Raw genomic sequence first — 16,421 nt, 5'->3', positions numbered from 1 at the left:
TAAGTAAAAAATCTTGGAAAATTTTGTGGTTGTCCATTTGTTTGTTCCTTTATTTTCCCAGTCCAAAGTTTATAGCACCATTTGTCTGTCTCAGGGGCTATTGGAGCAGTGATGCAGTGGGAGTGGAGCTAGGTATGGTTCGGGAGGGATCAGTTGTACTAAAGTGCTCTTGTAGGATCTGATTGGGGGTCAGCTGGGCATGAGCAGGGCTCTGGACTCCATTTTTCCATTTCAGCTAAAGACCCTTCACTTTTCTTGTCATGATAAATGACTAATTCATGTGCTTTTGTTTGCAGAATGTTCAAAAAAACACTGCCTTTGAATGAAAGTTGCTTTCTAGCTCTTCTATTTTACTATTTTATTCACTAATATTTATGTCCTTACCATTTAACATTTTGACATGTGGTAGAGGTTCAATAAATGATGATCAATGAATGAATTATCTAGTGAATAAACAAACATGTACTTACAAATATCTGAGTATATATATATGTATGTGAATATATACATGTATGTGTGTATGTATGCGTGTGTGTGCATTTGTGTGTTTAGATTCCACATATAAGTGAAATCATATGGTATTCATCTTTCTCTGACTTATTTCACTTAGCATAAGCCTTTCAAGGTGTGTGTGTTTACACGCACGCACACACACACACACATACACACAACCTTGGGTTAGAATTTAGGGTTAGAGACAATAGCTAAGCAAGATCCAGAACTAAGAATGAGTAGGATACAGGAGAAGGGTTGGAACTATGTGTGGGATCATGGCCGGATGCTAAGACCCAGGTATTGGGTTAGGCTGATCGCTCTGCCTTGCATTTACACAATGTATTTGTGCTACAAACAGCTTCCATAATAGGCTAGTGAGGTGGGTAGGGCAGTCACAAGCTGCACTGGTGTGAGACCCTAGCTGTTGGGATTTTTACCAACCTGTGCTATCAATTATACATTCTATTCAAACATCCATGCTGAAAATTCTTTTCATCTAAGCTTGTGCAGATTGTGGGACAGGCACCTACCAAGCAGAGCACCACAGAAGTCCTATATAAAGGCTTTACTCACCTCCAACCAATTAGGAGGCATGAAACCTGAGCCTACTCTCCTCACAGCTGCCCAAAATCCTGTTTCAATACATCTTTTACCAAAGGAACAGAGCAAATTCTCAACAAGAGACACACTGCTTCATAAATATTGAATAGTGCTAGTTATATCTGACCTGAGAGAAACCTCAACTTGTTAGAGGACTGTGTTTATCAGCCTTAGCTCCAGAGTATTATATAGCTGGAATTCTGCAAGGTTTGTGAACAATGAGGAACTTGAAAATTTTGTCATTGTCTTAGTTAATATCTTCATCATCAAAGAATCAGTATTTACTATAGGCCCTTCTTTTCTGGGAATGAAAAGAATAGATGAAGGTGAACAATTGGAGGTTGTTTTACATTTGTTTAACATTTGAAGAAATGTTAAAACAATTGATATTTGGGTAGAGAAATAAATATTATATTTAATTGTAAGGAAAATTGGAATTTAGAAAAAAATCCGTTATCTCTATGTGTAGGGAAATAGCTAACATTAAAAATGTCTTGATTTCATTTGGGTAGGATGCAGGATTTGGAGGATACCAGGAGGGTTTCATAATAGTGTAGGATCTGAGAGGAAGACTTGTCAAGTTTATGAGAGAATACAAAATGCTGTGGGGAAATAAAAAGAGCATGGGATCAAATAGAATTCGGTTCAAGTGTCCACTTTGACATTCACTGTTTCCTAACACAAGCCATTTGCCTTCCTAAGATTAATGTCTTTATCAGTAAAGTGTGGACAATAAAACGTTCCTTAAAAATGGGATGATATGGGGTGCCTGGGTGGCTCAGTTGGGCGTCCACCTCTTGATTTCAGTTCAGGTCATGATCTCCGGGTTGCGAAATTAAGCCCCGCATCGGGCTTGCGTGGGGTGTGGCATCTGCTTAGGATCTTCTCTCTTTCTCCCTCTGCCCCACCCCCCTGCTTGCATGCATGTGCTCTCTCTCTCTCTCAAACTAAAAAAAAAGGGATGATATATGTAAAATCCCTTTTGAAGATCTGGCACATAGTAGATACTCAGTAAATGCTTGTTCTTTTCCCTTGCAAATATTTCAGAATCACCACTCTTAAAGAACTAATATTTAAATCCACTAATTTATAAGCCTTTATTTAACCACTCTTCCTCATTGTCTATGCAGATTTCCATGTTCCTTCTTTTTTTGTTGCCTTTATTTTACTTTTTTTAAATTGAGACATCATTGACATATATCATTATATTAGTTTCAGGCATGCAACATAAGGGTTCAACATTTGTATACATTGTAAAATGACCACCACACTAAGTCTAGTTAACATCCGTGACCACATCTAGTTACAAACTGTTTTTTCCTGTGATGAGAACTTTTAGGATCTCCTCTCTCAGCAACTTGCAAATATACAATGCAGTGTTCTTAACTACAGTCACCATGCTGTATTTTACATCCCCGTGACTTATTGATTTTATAACTGGAAGTTTGTACCTTTTCACTACCTTTGCCCATTTTGCCTACCCCCACCTCCCATCTCTAACAACCACCAATCTGTTCTCTGTTATGTATGAATTAATTTTTGTTTGTTTAGATTCCACATAAGAGTGAGATCATACAGCATTTGTCTTTCTCTGATTTATTTCACCTATCATAATTCCTTCAAGGTCCATCCATATTGTCGCAAATGACAAAATTTCATTTTTTTTAAAGATTTTATTTATTTGACAGAGAGAGATAGCAAGAGCAGGAACACAAGCAAGAGGAGTGGGAGAGGGAGAAGCAGGCTTCCCGTGGAGCAGGGAGCCTGATGCATGACTCGATCCCAGGACTCTGGGATCATGACCTGAGCCGAAGGCAGACACTTAACGACTGAGCCACCCAGGCACCCCAAAATTTCATTCTTTTTTATGGCTGAATAATATTCCGGTGTGTGTGTGTGTGTGTGTGTGTGTGTGACATTTTCTTTATCCATTTATCCACTGAGGAACACTTAGGTTGCTTCCATTTCTTGGCTATTGTAAATAATACTGCAATGATCCACATTTCTTCTTTTGTTCATTTTTCCCATACTCAAGAGAACATCCTTTCCATATCTTTCTATATACACAGGATTTCTCTCACAAGTTGATTAAGTTCTCCTTTATCTGTGACCCTATCCTGGACCACTAAATAATGTTATCCCCTGCCCTGAACATCCATAGAATATATTATTTTTATCTTTTACTTATACCATATTACTACAGATCATATAATCATTTATGTCTTTCTTTAATATATATGGTACCAGGCACTGTGCTAAGCTCTAGGAAACTACAGGTGAAAAAGACACAGGCTGTGTAGTTAATAAGTCAAAGTCTTCTTGGGGAAACAGATACAAAGACAAATAATGACAATTAAGTGTAAGTGCACTAGGACATGTTTGCAAAGTACTATAGACAATGTCCTTTCATTCAATTAAATTATATGCTGGGTTTTTTTTTTTATTTATTCATGAGAGTCTCAGAGAGAGAGAGAGAGAGAGAAAGAGGCAGAGGAAGAGGGAGAAGCAGACTCCCCACTGAGCAGGGAGCCCGATGCGGGGCTCCATCCCAGGACCCTGGGATCGTGACCTGAGCCGAAGGCAAACGCTTAACCATCTGAGCCACCCAGGCGCCCCCTAAATTATATGCTGTTAAATGGCAGGACCCTGTTTTATATTTCTCCTTTTTAAACATTCTCCTCTAGAACATCTAGCTGAGAATTAAGTAATTATTATATACTCTGCCTTGAATTCTTCTGTGGAGAGTTTTAATATCATAGAGCATTTTTAGATGCCTGAGAGGGAATATTACCCTAAAACAATCACCAATAAGATTCTGTATAAAGCCTCCAAGCCCATGGAAACCCTTGGAATAGAAATAGACCCTTGGTTTGTTTCAAATCTATCATTTGCTTTTGTGAAGCAAAAGTTCCCAAGCATTTAAGCAAAGTCAGGCTCTATAAAACCCTGTCTCTGGTGGGGAGGCTGTATGACAAGCCAGTCCCAGAAGCCTGAGCCAGCATGGTAAGTAGGTGCCTATAGTGCTGGCCAAAGGTCAAATATCAAGAGCATGCCTGCGGGAGCATAATATGTTAAAACTCAAATCCAATATAGATTTATTATCAAGCAAAACTATCTTGGAGACCAGTGCTTGGAGCTTGGGTGTATGGTCAGTTATGGAAGCCCATTAATGTTTTTGGGAATTGTTAAGATTTGTAGTGTAGTACACAGTATGGTACTAATTCTGTAGCTACAAATATTAAGGCTATAGAAACCTAGATACTGGCTACTGGAATTTTGTAGGCAAAGCAGGGCCATTTAAAGACACTTAGATGGAATAGCCAATCAGAGCTTGCAAAAGAGAACTCTCACTGGAGCTCCCTTCCATGTAATACCCCCCTGGTGTTTTATTGACATGGAATTCCTCCTTCCTCCAAGACACATCTGTCTTTCTGGCTGCATACTGAGCTAACTTTGGGAACTGGAAATAATGGTGATTGAAAGATCACAGCTTATTAGCTTAATGTTTGCTTAGCCTTTCGCTGGAGCCAAGTATAAACAACCCAGAGGCGAATTTGGAAACCCTAAGTTCCAAGAAAGAGTTTTTGACCAATGGAGCTAAATCAATGCTGTGGATTCATATGGGATTCTACAGTCAGCAAGTGTTGTTACATGATCTCAGAGATGGTCTTCCATGTGAATAATGTAAGTGTTTTCCTATAGGATGTGATTCAGGGACTCTTCAACCACTATTCCCTTCTAGAATTTGTTCCTATGGGTTTTTTGACTGATTAATGAAGTAGGGCTTGGGAATGGAGAATTGGAACTTGCTGGGAGGGAGCAGGGGAGAGGAATAAAAGACCAGTAAAAAAGCTGTAGAAAGGTAACCAAAGCACAGTTTTTCCAAAGAGCAGTCCTAGTATTGTTAACTACTAATATATGTGGAATTCAGTCTATGCTTCAAATATAATAGTGAGCAAATTATACAGCTTTTAAATTTATTTTTTACAACATCCCAGTAATAAGGGTATTACTTACCTCAATATCACACATCTATTAAGTAACCAACTGAGACTCAAGCACAGATTTGTCTTATTCCTCAGCCTGCTACATTCTGCTGCCTCCCTATTTACAAGTGTGCTATATGAGGTTCATGGTTCTACTTAGGAAATGAAGGCACTAAAGTCCAGTGAGTATAATTTCTCTTGCTGATATGTGGCTTTCCAGAAGTGAACACAGCGGTCATACCCTAAAAACAGGGCTCAATTGGTAATCTTTACATATTTTTTGTAATTAAAAATGCATACATTTACTTATTGACGTAAAGAACACCTGCTTTCTGCCAGTCCTAGTGCTACATGCAAGGGACTAAGACCTTTTTTTTTTTAATTCTTTATTATTTTTTAAAAATTTATTTAAGAGGGGGACAGGGGGCAGAGGGACAGGGAACTTATTAAGCAGATGCAGGGCTCAGTCTCATGACACTGAGATCACGACCTGAGCTGAAACCCAAGAGTCGGTCACTTAACCAACTGCACCACCCAGGCGCCCCAACACCTTTTTTTGATGTAAGCAGATAGATATGTAAACAATGCAATGTAATGAAAGAATACAGCTCCCCAGGAGTACAGAGGAAAGAGTGACCCATTTTGCCTTGAGAGGATGAGGAAAATTTCAAAAAGGAGGTGGCAGTTGAATCAGACTTCAAAGGCGTTGGCCTCTGCTTTCTAAGGCTGAGGAGATCAGCTCAGAATAAAGGTAAGTGAGGTGGCCCTATATAAATTACTGAAAGGTGGGCCATAAAAGTGCTTTTTTGTTTTATAAAGCACCACTTTATTTTTAAATATCACAGGTAATGTAGATAAATTATGTATAAATGCTAATAAATGAGGTAAGAAAATGAATACAATTTACAACCATGAAGTTATAATTAGTGATCCTGTAATGATATAGTAAAATATACTAAGGCTGTGTAGTATAATATTGAGATAATATAGTGTAGTGGTTAAAAGCACAGATTCTGGAGCTAGGAAGGCTAGGCTTGAATCTTTTCCTGTCTGAACCTGGGCAAGTACTTAATCTTTTAGTCTTCATGTCCTTCATCTGCAAAATGATTCTTCATGTTCTTCATCTGCATAATTGTATCTCTCCCTTAGAGTTGTGATGGTAAAATCAGTTAATTCATATAAAAGTGCATGGCTTATAATAGATATTCAGTAGATGTTGACTGTTAATATATCTGAAAGAGGAGAATTAATATCTGAATTCCAATATAAAGATACATGAAAAGATCCCTTTTTTTCTTGAGCCACTGGTTTGAAATGCAATTGATTTTAGACTTTGCCTTTCTGAAGACTATCATCCTTTAAATTTTCAGAAAAAAATTACTCTTGATATTATACTATTATAGAATTATATACTCCACAGGGTAGTATGTTTTCTGTCACCTTGGGTAAGTCAAATAACCTATCTGGTCCTCATTTTCCTTATCTATTGGTTGAACAAATTGTGCTCAAAGTATCTTTCAGGCCGAAGTTTTATGATTCTCTTAATTATGTTTCTTCCTTTAGTACATATCTAGGGCCTACAGTAGCAAAGGGCCAATATTATCATTCTTATTTTAGACACAAAGAGCTAGAAACACAGAAAAGCCAAATTATGTCCTAGAAAATTGAAGACAGAGATGAGATTTTAACACAGGGTTAGCATGTGAAGTTGGCCAAGACCCGTAGTGTAGAGAAAAGACAATGGACATTGGTGTCTAATACACTCGAGTTCAAATTTGATCTGGGTTCATGTCTAAGCTGTTCTATTTCCTACTGGCAGAACTGTGAAAATTTACACATATTTAATGAGCTTCTCCTTCTATGTAAAAACAAGGCTAACAATACCAATGTAGTGCTTAGAATAGATCCTCCCGTAAGTGTGAGTTTCTTTCTTTTTTTTTTCCATTTGGAACTGCCTCCCTCGTGAAAAGCTTGCTATTTAAGCTTTCTATACAAACATCCACCTATGTTGATTTTCAGGAACACTGTTCATCTTTTTTGCACTGCTTGAGATTATTACCAGAGTCAAAGAAACTTCAAGCGAAGTGTCTGAGATTGTAAAATCATCAGGTATAAAAGGGAGAACCATGCAGATAAATGATGACAGGTGGTGTTAACAGTTGCCTCAGGTCCTCAACCACAGCCTGATACCTGGCTGTGGGTAGTTGGGGTCTTGCTAACAGGCTTCTCTTCTCTGGAAATATACACCGCCTCCCATTCTCTATCAAACCATCTCTTGCTGTGCTTTTTCAGAACCTCAGAATTAAATTTTAGATGTCCCAATGTGTATTTCCACCAAAGTTGAAAATGTGTCTTTTACCAACTGGCAAGCCAAAGATAAACTAATGGATATAATGTGCTCATTTATAAGTTATCCTCCTATCAACACTTCGGTTTTTGGCACTTCGTATCTCTGTGAGCTGGTAGAGTGCTGGCAGATGACCACACAAATATAGAAGCAGCAAATAGTCAAAAAGTCCAGAAATAAAAGAAGTGGGGGATATTTGTATCCATGATTCTTTTTACCACATTTATCATATCTTCTTTTTTGTTGGTAATTTTGTTGAATTTGGTTTTGGAAATTAAATGTCAGCAGTATTAGTTCTTCTGAGGGCTCTTCTCCCTAAACAAAATTGAGAAGCATGGCCCTATTGTATGAAGTCAAAATCTTCTGCTTGTCAAGTTAATTTATTCTCATTTACTGAGAGGCTATATAGTGTTATGAATAAAGTATAGACTTTAGGGTCCAACTGCCAGTATCCCATTTCTGCTGCTTAGCAGCCATGTAACTGTGGGCCAGTTACTTATCCTACCCTGGCCAAAGTTTTCTCATCTGTGAAATAAGAATACTGAGACCAAGAGTTATTATGAGGATTAAATGAATTAATACTTGTAAAGTATTTAGAACAGTGACTGACACAGAGTAAGCCCTCAAGGGTATTATTATTGAGCATCTGTCACGTGCCAGGCATTGGGCAAGATACTGCAATGCAAAATGACTAATTTCCTTCCCCCAAGGAGCTTATAGTCTAGTATGAAGGTCCGTAAACTATAGCCCAAATGCCAAATCCAGCTTGTCAGTTGTTTTTGTAAATAAAATTGTATTGAAATATAACCATGCTCATTTGTTCACATATTATCTATGAGTGTTTTCATGTTTCAATGGCAGAATTGGATAGCTGCAACAGAGATTGTGTGGCCTGAAACCAGAATATTTACTAACTGGACTCATACAGAAAAAGTTTGCCAATCCTCATCTAGTGGAGAAGACAGATGTATCAACTAATACATTTTTATGTGGTGTGGCAGATAGGCTTAGCACACTGCCTAGTGTATATTTATCAATTGCCTGCCCTGTACTTGATAAGGTTCCAAGTGCTGGAGATATAGTAGAAAATAAAACACACATACACACACACACACACACACACACAAACCACTCAATCCACATAGAGCTAGGAGCCTAGTGGGGAAACAGATAATAAATAAGATAAATGAGTAAAGCATCATAAAGTCAAGTGGGAGTCCCAGTGTTCACAGCAGGACCACACCAGTGTTCTATGGAATTATTGCCACCTGTAATCAGGTCCCACCCAAATTTGTTCAATCTTAATTCCTGCCCATAACCTTTGCTCAATAAAGCCTATCCCTTCACCAACCCTAGTGTACTGTATGTTGCTAGCATAGGGCCTTGCACAGAATAAGTGCTAAATAAAGATTTGTTGAATGAACAAAAGAATCATTATTTTTTGTCCTATTTACCCTGGTTGGAAATTTCTGTCCACTTTCCTTGATTCTACCCATTCCTCAATATTCAGGTCAGAGTTTTTTCTCCTCTAAGATACCTCCCCTGACTATTATTTCTTGATTTCCCCATCCTTCAATGTCATATTGCTGTTTCATCATGGAAGACACTTTGTTGTGGCCCAGTTGGTAAAAGCACCTAGATAACAGAAAAAATAGAAGTCACTGCATAAGTCCTAGGTGAAACTTGAGATTGTTCTTCTAGGGAAGGTAGGTTTGAAGTAGCTAGAAAATTACAAATAAGAGCTTTGCAGGGTCCTAGAGATTCTCAATGACCAAGACTGACATAGATCCTAACCTTCATTGCAAGAAGAGCAATAAAATCAAGTAGAAAGGGAAATGTGGTAATATTTCCTACAGGATATATATGAAGAAAGGGAGATTGGAAGAATGTGTTCACGGAAGAGGAAACAACAGATGCTAAGGCCCAGAGGTAAGAGTTGAAGAACTTGAAGCACTCTAGTTGGCTGGAACAGAACACTGAAGAAGGGCAATGGTGAGAAATAAGACTATATTAGAAAACAAGGGAGGGCCTTATAAGTTGTGGAAATAGGAAACTTGAAGGGCCTTAAAAGGAGGGGTGTGATTTGTTCTGCATTTTAGAGATCATATTGCCTGCAATGTGGAAAGTAAATTAGAATGGAGCATGATTAAAGGAAGAATGACTACCATAAGCCAGGTGCTAGATTGTTATTATCTCACTTAATAATCACAACTGCCCTGAAAATTAGGGACCATGATTTCCATTTTATTGATGAGGAAAATAAGATTCAGATAGGTTAAGTAAATTGTCCATGGTCACAAAGCTAAAATGTGGATAAGGTGGGCTTCAGGTTAGCTTTCTCAATATAAAGAGCCTATATTCTTTCTGGGCTAACCACCCCCCCTCAAGTCTCCCCCAACATGGCATAGTGGGGAAAGAATGAGATAAAAAAAGGAGGGAAGAGTATTCTAGGAAGGGACTACATATAGAAAACTAGAGTGTATCCAAACAGAAGATACAGATAGAAAAAGAATGGTGAGGGGAAATAATCAAAGACCTAGAAGGCATTTGGATCTTGTTTCACAGATAAGGAAGAACTGTAGGACCCCTCCCCAGTCCCACCTCAAAAAATGATTCAAGCAGATTTGTTTCCTTAAAGAGAAAGAGTCAATGTAAAGATGTAGAGAGTGGTGTAAGACCAAAACCAGGAAGATCAATATGATGTTATTATAATGGTTCAAGTAAGAAATGATGAAGTTTTAAGCTAAGATAGTAGCTGGAGAGGTGAAAAGGTAGGAAAAGTTTCATGAAATCCAATTACAAGGTGGAATGGGTAAAGTGAGCAGTTTAGCCTCCTGGAACTGAAAGCACCTTTGGAGACTGGTAGGAAGTAAGCTGGAGGCATAAGAAGGCTCAGCTCACAGAGAGGGTCTTGGAGAGTTGACTTTACAATTTAGAACAGGTTATAAAGGCAAATGTGAAAATTACCTTTAGGTCTGAATTGGTTTCAGATTGTAGGAACAGATTAAATAACCTTCAATGTGCCCTTTCAGCCATGTGGTTCATGAAACCTTGTGTTTGATAAGGACTTTAAAAATTATCTTGTCTATTTTTCATCTCCATTCCCTGTCCCCCATTATTTATTTTACATCCGAACAATTGAAGATAAAGGCCTAGTCACAAATCTCTGACTTTGTGTCTAGTCTTCTTTACATTACACTGAAGCACTTAACTCTTGGTGAAAATTGGAATTAAATGAAGTTCTGAGTTTAATCTTAGGGACCAAGAAAAAGGTCATGCTAATGGTTCCATTAGAGATGGTGATGTATTTTACTTCTTAGATTTTTCTAGATACTTATGGCTGATGAAAGGTACATCAGGGAAGAAGTAAGCATAATTGGACTGCTACCCTGAGAAAAGAGTAAAAGCATTTAATTGTTAAACTGTTTATTCCAAAAGGACACATTACAAGCTTTTTAAGGTTACCACCTATGGGCAATGAATGCTCAAGAGAAAATTTATAATTATGCAGTTTCCTAAATTCATGCCTTCAATGACTTGTTTCCAATAAGTGAAGCTCATTCATTCAAACATTTTCAAGAGATAGGGCAGTAATGCTTAACTCATAAGGCTTTAAATGTAGGAAGAATAAAAGTGGATTTCTACATGTATTAATTTAGTGCCTATATATGTTTGAGAATGATATGTGCATATTTATGTATTCTTTAAAGTGAGTAACAGTTTTGCATGTCCTTTATTCAGTCTTGGATGTGCAAACTAAAATAATCACAAGCCATTATAAATATATAATATATATACTTTAAAAAGCCATACTTACCTATGTGAGGACCTATGCATAGCTAGAATTTGAATACTGGTCAGTATTTACAATAGCGAAGAATAATAATGAGCAAATCAAAGCATTTTATTTCTGTTTATGCTTCTGATCTTAATAATACGACCTACCTTGCTTACAAACATATACCAAAGGTTTACTATTTCATTTACTCCTTGTAAAAATGCTATGAAGTACTACTATTCAGAACTTAAACATGTGTTCTGAATTATGAAGCTTAAACTCTTAATGCTATGTATAACGAGTTTGAGATCATGCAAACTTTATTTCTTGTATTTAAAATTGAGATAATTCTTACCACATGAGGTTGTTGTAAGGATTAGAGATAATGCTTAAAAACCTCTCAGCATGGTTCCTAGCATATTGTGAGACCTTCTAAATGGTAATGGAGACTTGCAGTGTAAAAAGAAGCATCGTTTTTAAAGTGTCAGTTATTTCCTGATAGTGTATGCAAGGTTTAATACAGATGTGCTTCTGGCAAAGATAAGCTGACCAGCAAGCCATAGTCATGACCTAGCTGTCCTTCAGGCCTCCCCTGCCCAAATGGACATGGAGAGCTCATTGTCATCTGATAAAGTCTACCTTAAATACTATCTGGAACAAGGCAAGAGAAAAATAGATTTAAAGTAAATAATTAAACACATAAGGAGGTAATGACCCATAGTTACTAAGCCCCACCTTTTCTCTGAGTTTATTGCCTCCAAACTCTCCTGAGAATTCATGCCATATAGTCCTGGCTGCTAGGGCATATTTATATGTATATTTTATACACACATGCACACACACATACAGGCATATGGGCTTATAGGAGATGTGTGTATATGTACAGGGAGCAAGAGAGAAACAGAGAAACTGACTCCACAAAGGAAGGAGAATCCAATAGAGTGTTTTGTTCACTCTATATACTCAATGCCTACTATAGTATCTGGAACAAAAAGCACGTAGTAGGTGCCCAATAAACCTTCGTTAATGAATGCATGCAGATTTATAGGTATTTATAGTATATACGCATATGTGCATGAATATATGAAATTAGCCTCCCTCTTTCAGGAAGTCTATTTGTCATTCACGATTTTTGTCACTGTATAAGTTAGGAAGAACAGGAGGTCTGTGTTGTATCTATTTTCAAAATATCCTTATTTTACTTTTCTAGTAATGAGACTGAAATAGCCATATTTGCTCTGACTAGGGTTTAGAATCAGGCAACACCCACAGACAGCTAAAAATTTTTTTATTAATCTTTTCATAATTAGGAGTTTTTAGAACATTGAAAAAGAAGTATGAAATCTAGCAGAGCTCAAGAATATTCTTAGCACAGTGCAGATGCTCCAAATTTAAAAAAATTCATAAATGTGAGTGACAGTTAAGCAGGTTGTAGTCTAATTTGAGAGGCAACCAAATGTAAATAATCAGAATTTATTGTTGGAAGCATTTACTAAAAGGTCTATTATGATCCTCCTAAATGTGACCTATTGAGTAACAGTGATAAGAACAATAGCAGTGACTATTTATCAAATGTATACTACAAGTCAGGCATCTGCGAGGTATTTTCCATACCCTATTAAAATTAAATCGCACAGCAACCCTATAAAGTAGCCTTATTTTTCTTACTTTCCACATGAAGACACTGAAGCTCAGAGAAATTATGTAACTTACCAAAGTCATAGTACTTGCAACTGGTGGATTCCAAGTCAATCAGACATTCAGGAAACAAAGACCTATTCTGTACCTGCCAAATTCCATGCTTGGTTTATAGTGCTGGGCAGAAGAGAAATGGTCTCAACCATTGTGGACCTTATGGACTTAAGCCTAAGTGTTTCTGACTTTGAAGCTCTTGAACCTACATCACTCTGCCCAGGAAGTGCTACTCTTTAGGGAAAAGCCATGTAGTTATGTAAGTTGGGCAGGTAGATTACAAAACTTCATTGTTTCACTTGAAAACAGAACACCTGAGAATAGCAAATTGAAGAATCCTTACTTTCCATTGACTCATTCCAGCCTCACCCCTGTTTTCTTTGGTCACGTCTCCTGTCTGCCGCATTTTTCTACATCCCTGACATCAGGGGTCATCTCTGGACAGGCACAGTAGGTTGCAGAAAAGCAGGCAGGTAACAAATTGCTTTCAAAGAAAAGAAACTGGAGAGAATGTTATAGTCTGAAATCTCATCTTAGAGTGACTTACTATGTAGCAGAGAGACAGAGAGAGAGGAAAATGGAAACAGAACAGAACAGAAGTTAGCCTGCAATGGGAAGGTCTAGCAGTGTGGGAGAAGTATTTGCTATGGCAACTCTTGCATCATCCTGCAGGGGTGGCAGGAATGCTTCAAGGGAAAGGAGGACACTACTTAAAATCCCATCTCATGTTTACTAAAGCTGGAAATCCCATCAAAGAAAACCAGATATAGTAGGTAGAATACTCCTCTCCCCCTAACTTGATTTTATGATAATAGACTTTTTAGTTATTAGTTATCTAATGGCCCAGTCCACTTTTTACTGTCACCTGCCATTGCTTTGTCAAGTTGCATAGCATCAGATTGCCTGTTAACCCCTATGTCTAATGAGCAATTTACCTAAATTGAGGGTACCCATGTAATTTCTCTTTCTAATAAGGACATTTTTTGAGAATAAAAATTGGGTGTTACTAATTACAGTGGGACAAAGGAGACAAAACCCTGTGCTAAACCTGGTAAACTGGGACAAATGGTCATCCTACATAAAAGTAACTGTCACTTTCTGCAAATATTTGTGGACCTGAATAAAGACTGCTCAAATGAGAATAAACAGAGGATATTTATTCAGAGCTTGCTATATAGCAAGAGAGTCAGTCACCATCATTTGGCTGTGGCAGAATCAAAAGTAGATAGAGTGGGAACACTTCATAGTGGAAGAAAGAGAAGGCTTCAGATCTGCTCTGACTAGAGCTTGTTGGCATGGGGAATTTAGAGGTGCTGGACATCCTATGTGATTAGGGAGAATCTTTGGCTTTACTTTAACTAATCCTAGGCTGGAAGCAGGAGGAAAAATTCGGGAAGCCAGTAGTCATTGACCAAGTCCTGGATATTTGGGGCCGGTTGATGCAGAGGTTGTAGATCAGAGGTTTGTTGTTATATGTGGTCTATCCATCATCCATTTGTATATTCAGTCTCTCACATTGAATTGCTCACTTAGTATGATATCTTTTATGAGTTTTAAGGACACTTTATCCAAGTTGCCTAAGATAATTTCTAATGTAGTAAGTATTTATTAAATTTGTAGCATTTGTAGATAATTGCATTGTTTTATATCTTTTGTGTCTTTCTAATTTAGCTCCCTTTGAACACTTAGAGGAACTTTTAACCTGTTTGTCTATAAACCTTCCACCAACAATCATTTTGAATTTGTTTAGTTTTATTTTTCAGGTACTTGAAGAGATGCAAAAACTCATACAAAGGGCTTCTATGGTAGATAAACTGCTCATTAGGGTAATTTTCTTATGTAAGATGAGCATTACCCCTAATAACCATGTTACTCACACCTAGACACCCCTACCCAAAATTAGGAAGAATGGTTGGCAGGTTTGAGAGGAAAGCAGCAGCTGCAGACATGGCCAGCTTTGAACTCTTTCATATACATTTTGTCAGATGAAGAAGAGTTAACATTTATAAACTTTAATTCTGATCATACTCTAGTTTTAAAGTCTATTTAGTAGTTCCAGTAAATCTGGAAAGAAATGCTACCCATAGATAATCTGAATTTGTGAATTAGGTGAATTTGTGTCTTATGAAATATGAGTTTCAAAATCTAAACAGTTTTAATTTATTAGTGGAAGCCAGTGATCTATAATCAAGGTAAAACTCTTAGCAAAAGCAAGTCATATTTAGAATTGGTATGTAATGAAATGGATAATTTATGGCTTTCTAAGTTATTTTCCCTGCTATAGTCCTCTCATGTTTTATGTCCATAAAATTTGTGTATATGATCTTGATCAAGAATAATAATACTGGATGATATTTGATTGATTTATGTCAGGTATCTATGAAATTTGTACTAGATACTGTGGACACAATAGCAGAATAAGGCAATATTTCTATTCATAAAGTGGTCATGGGTTCTTGAATAAGATAAGCTTTTGGTCTATAATTTTGTACAAGCTACTTAATTTCTCTGAGCCTCAGTAACTGCCAATGTAAATAGTGATTATAATACACACTTCATACAGCTGTTAGGAGAAGCACAGAGTGCCAGGTGCTGCCTACTCCTGGAACAGAGAGAACTGGGACTCAGGAGACCTGAGTTATAGTAAAGTTATATGACACTGGACAACCAATCTCTTTTCTCTTGGCCAAATTTTTCTCATCTGCAGAATGAAGGGATTTCTACCAGGCTTTCCATGGTTCCTTCTACCTCTCAGTTTCTGTTTCCAAGAATACAAAGGCAGCACAGACTGATCTGTTATCAGTCATTCACTGTACTTGTAAAATTAATCTTATGTTTCTAATATGCCATGACATTATTATTTTTTTTAGTATTCTAACCTCACTTTTGTTTCTGTTGCTCTCTGAGTTCTACCAAGTAAATTTCAAGTCTCTTCATTAATTAAACAAACTTCTTGTTTCTAACCTATTCTAGTCAAATCAATCTGCCTGCCAATCCCCAAACAAGTCCCTTTATTTCTCACTTTTGCTCACAATGTTCCTTTGGCAGGAAATGGCTTTCCTCATGCTTTCTCCTCCATCATTAGTTATTGAAATCCTAGTCATCCTCCAGAGCTAGCTGAAGTGTTAATTCTTGTATGTATTCTCACTGCCTAGTAATCACACCTTCTCTAATTTCCCACTTCATTCAATGTATCTCTTGTAGGTACCTGGTGGAAAGTATATTAAGCTTTGAAGGTAGCAGACATTAGTTTGAGTTTCCTTTCTTTCTTTCTTTCTTTCTTTCTTTCTTTCTTTCTTTCTTTCTTTCTTTCTTTCTTTCTTCTTTCTTTCTTCCTTCCTTCCTTCCTTCCTTCCTTCCTTCCTTCCTTCCTTCCTTCCTTCCTTCCTTCCTCCCTCCCTCCCTCCCTCCCTCCTTTCTTTCTTTCTTTCTTTCTTTCTTTCTTTTTCTTTCTTTCTTTCTTTCTTTCTTTCTTTCTTTCTTTCTTTCTTTCTTTCTTTCTTTCTTTCTTTCTTTCTTTCTT

The 16,421-nt window shown here is 37.3% G+C and overlaps 1 protein-coding gene across 2 annotated transcripts in view; it reads left to right on the top strand.

The window, feature by feature from the left end:
- Positions 1 to 16,421, top strand: part of LOC118004280 (disks large homolog 1-like) — a 1,118,862-nt gene that overhangs the window by 725,194 nt on the left and 377,247 nt on the right. The gene's annotated exons all lie outside the window — the stretch shown is intronic.

This window comes from Mirounga leonina, unplaced genomic scaffold (assembly GCF_011800145.1).
Source record: "Mirounga leonina isolate KUSES-001 unplaced genomic scaffold, KU_Mleo_1.0 Mir_92, whole genome shotgun sequence".
NCBI classification, from domain to species: Eukaryota; Metazoa; Chordata; class Mammalia; order Carnivora; family Phocidae; genus Mirounga; species Mirounga leonina.
This window is presented reverse-complemented; position numbering and strand designations above follow the sequence as displayed.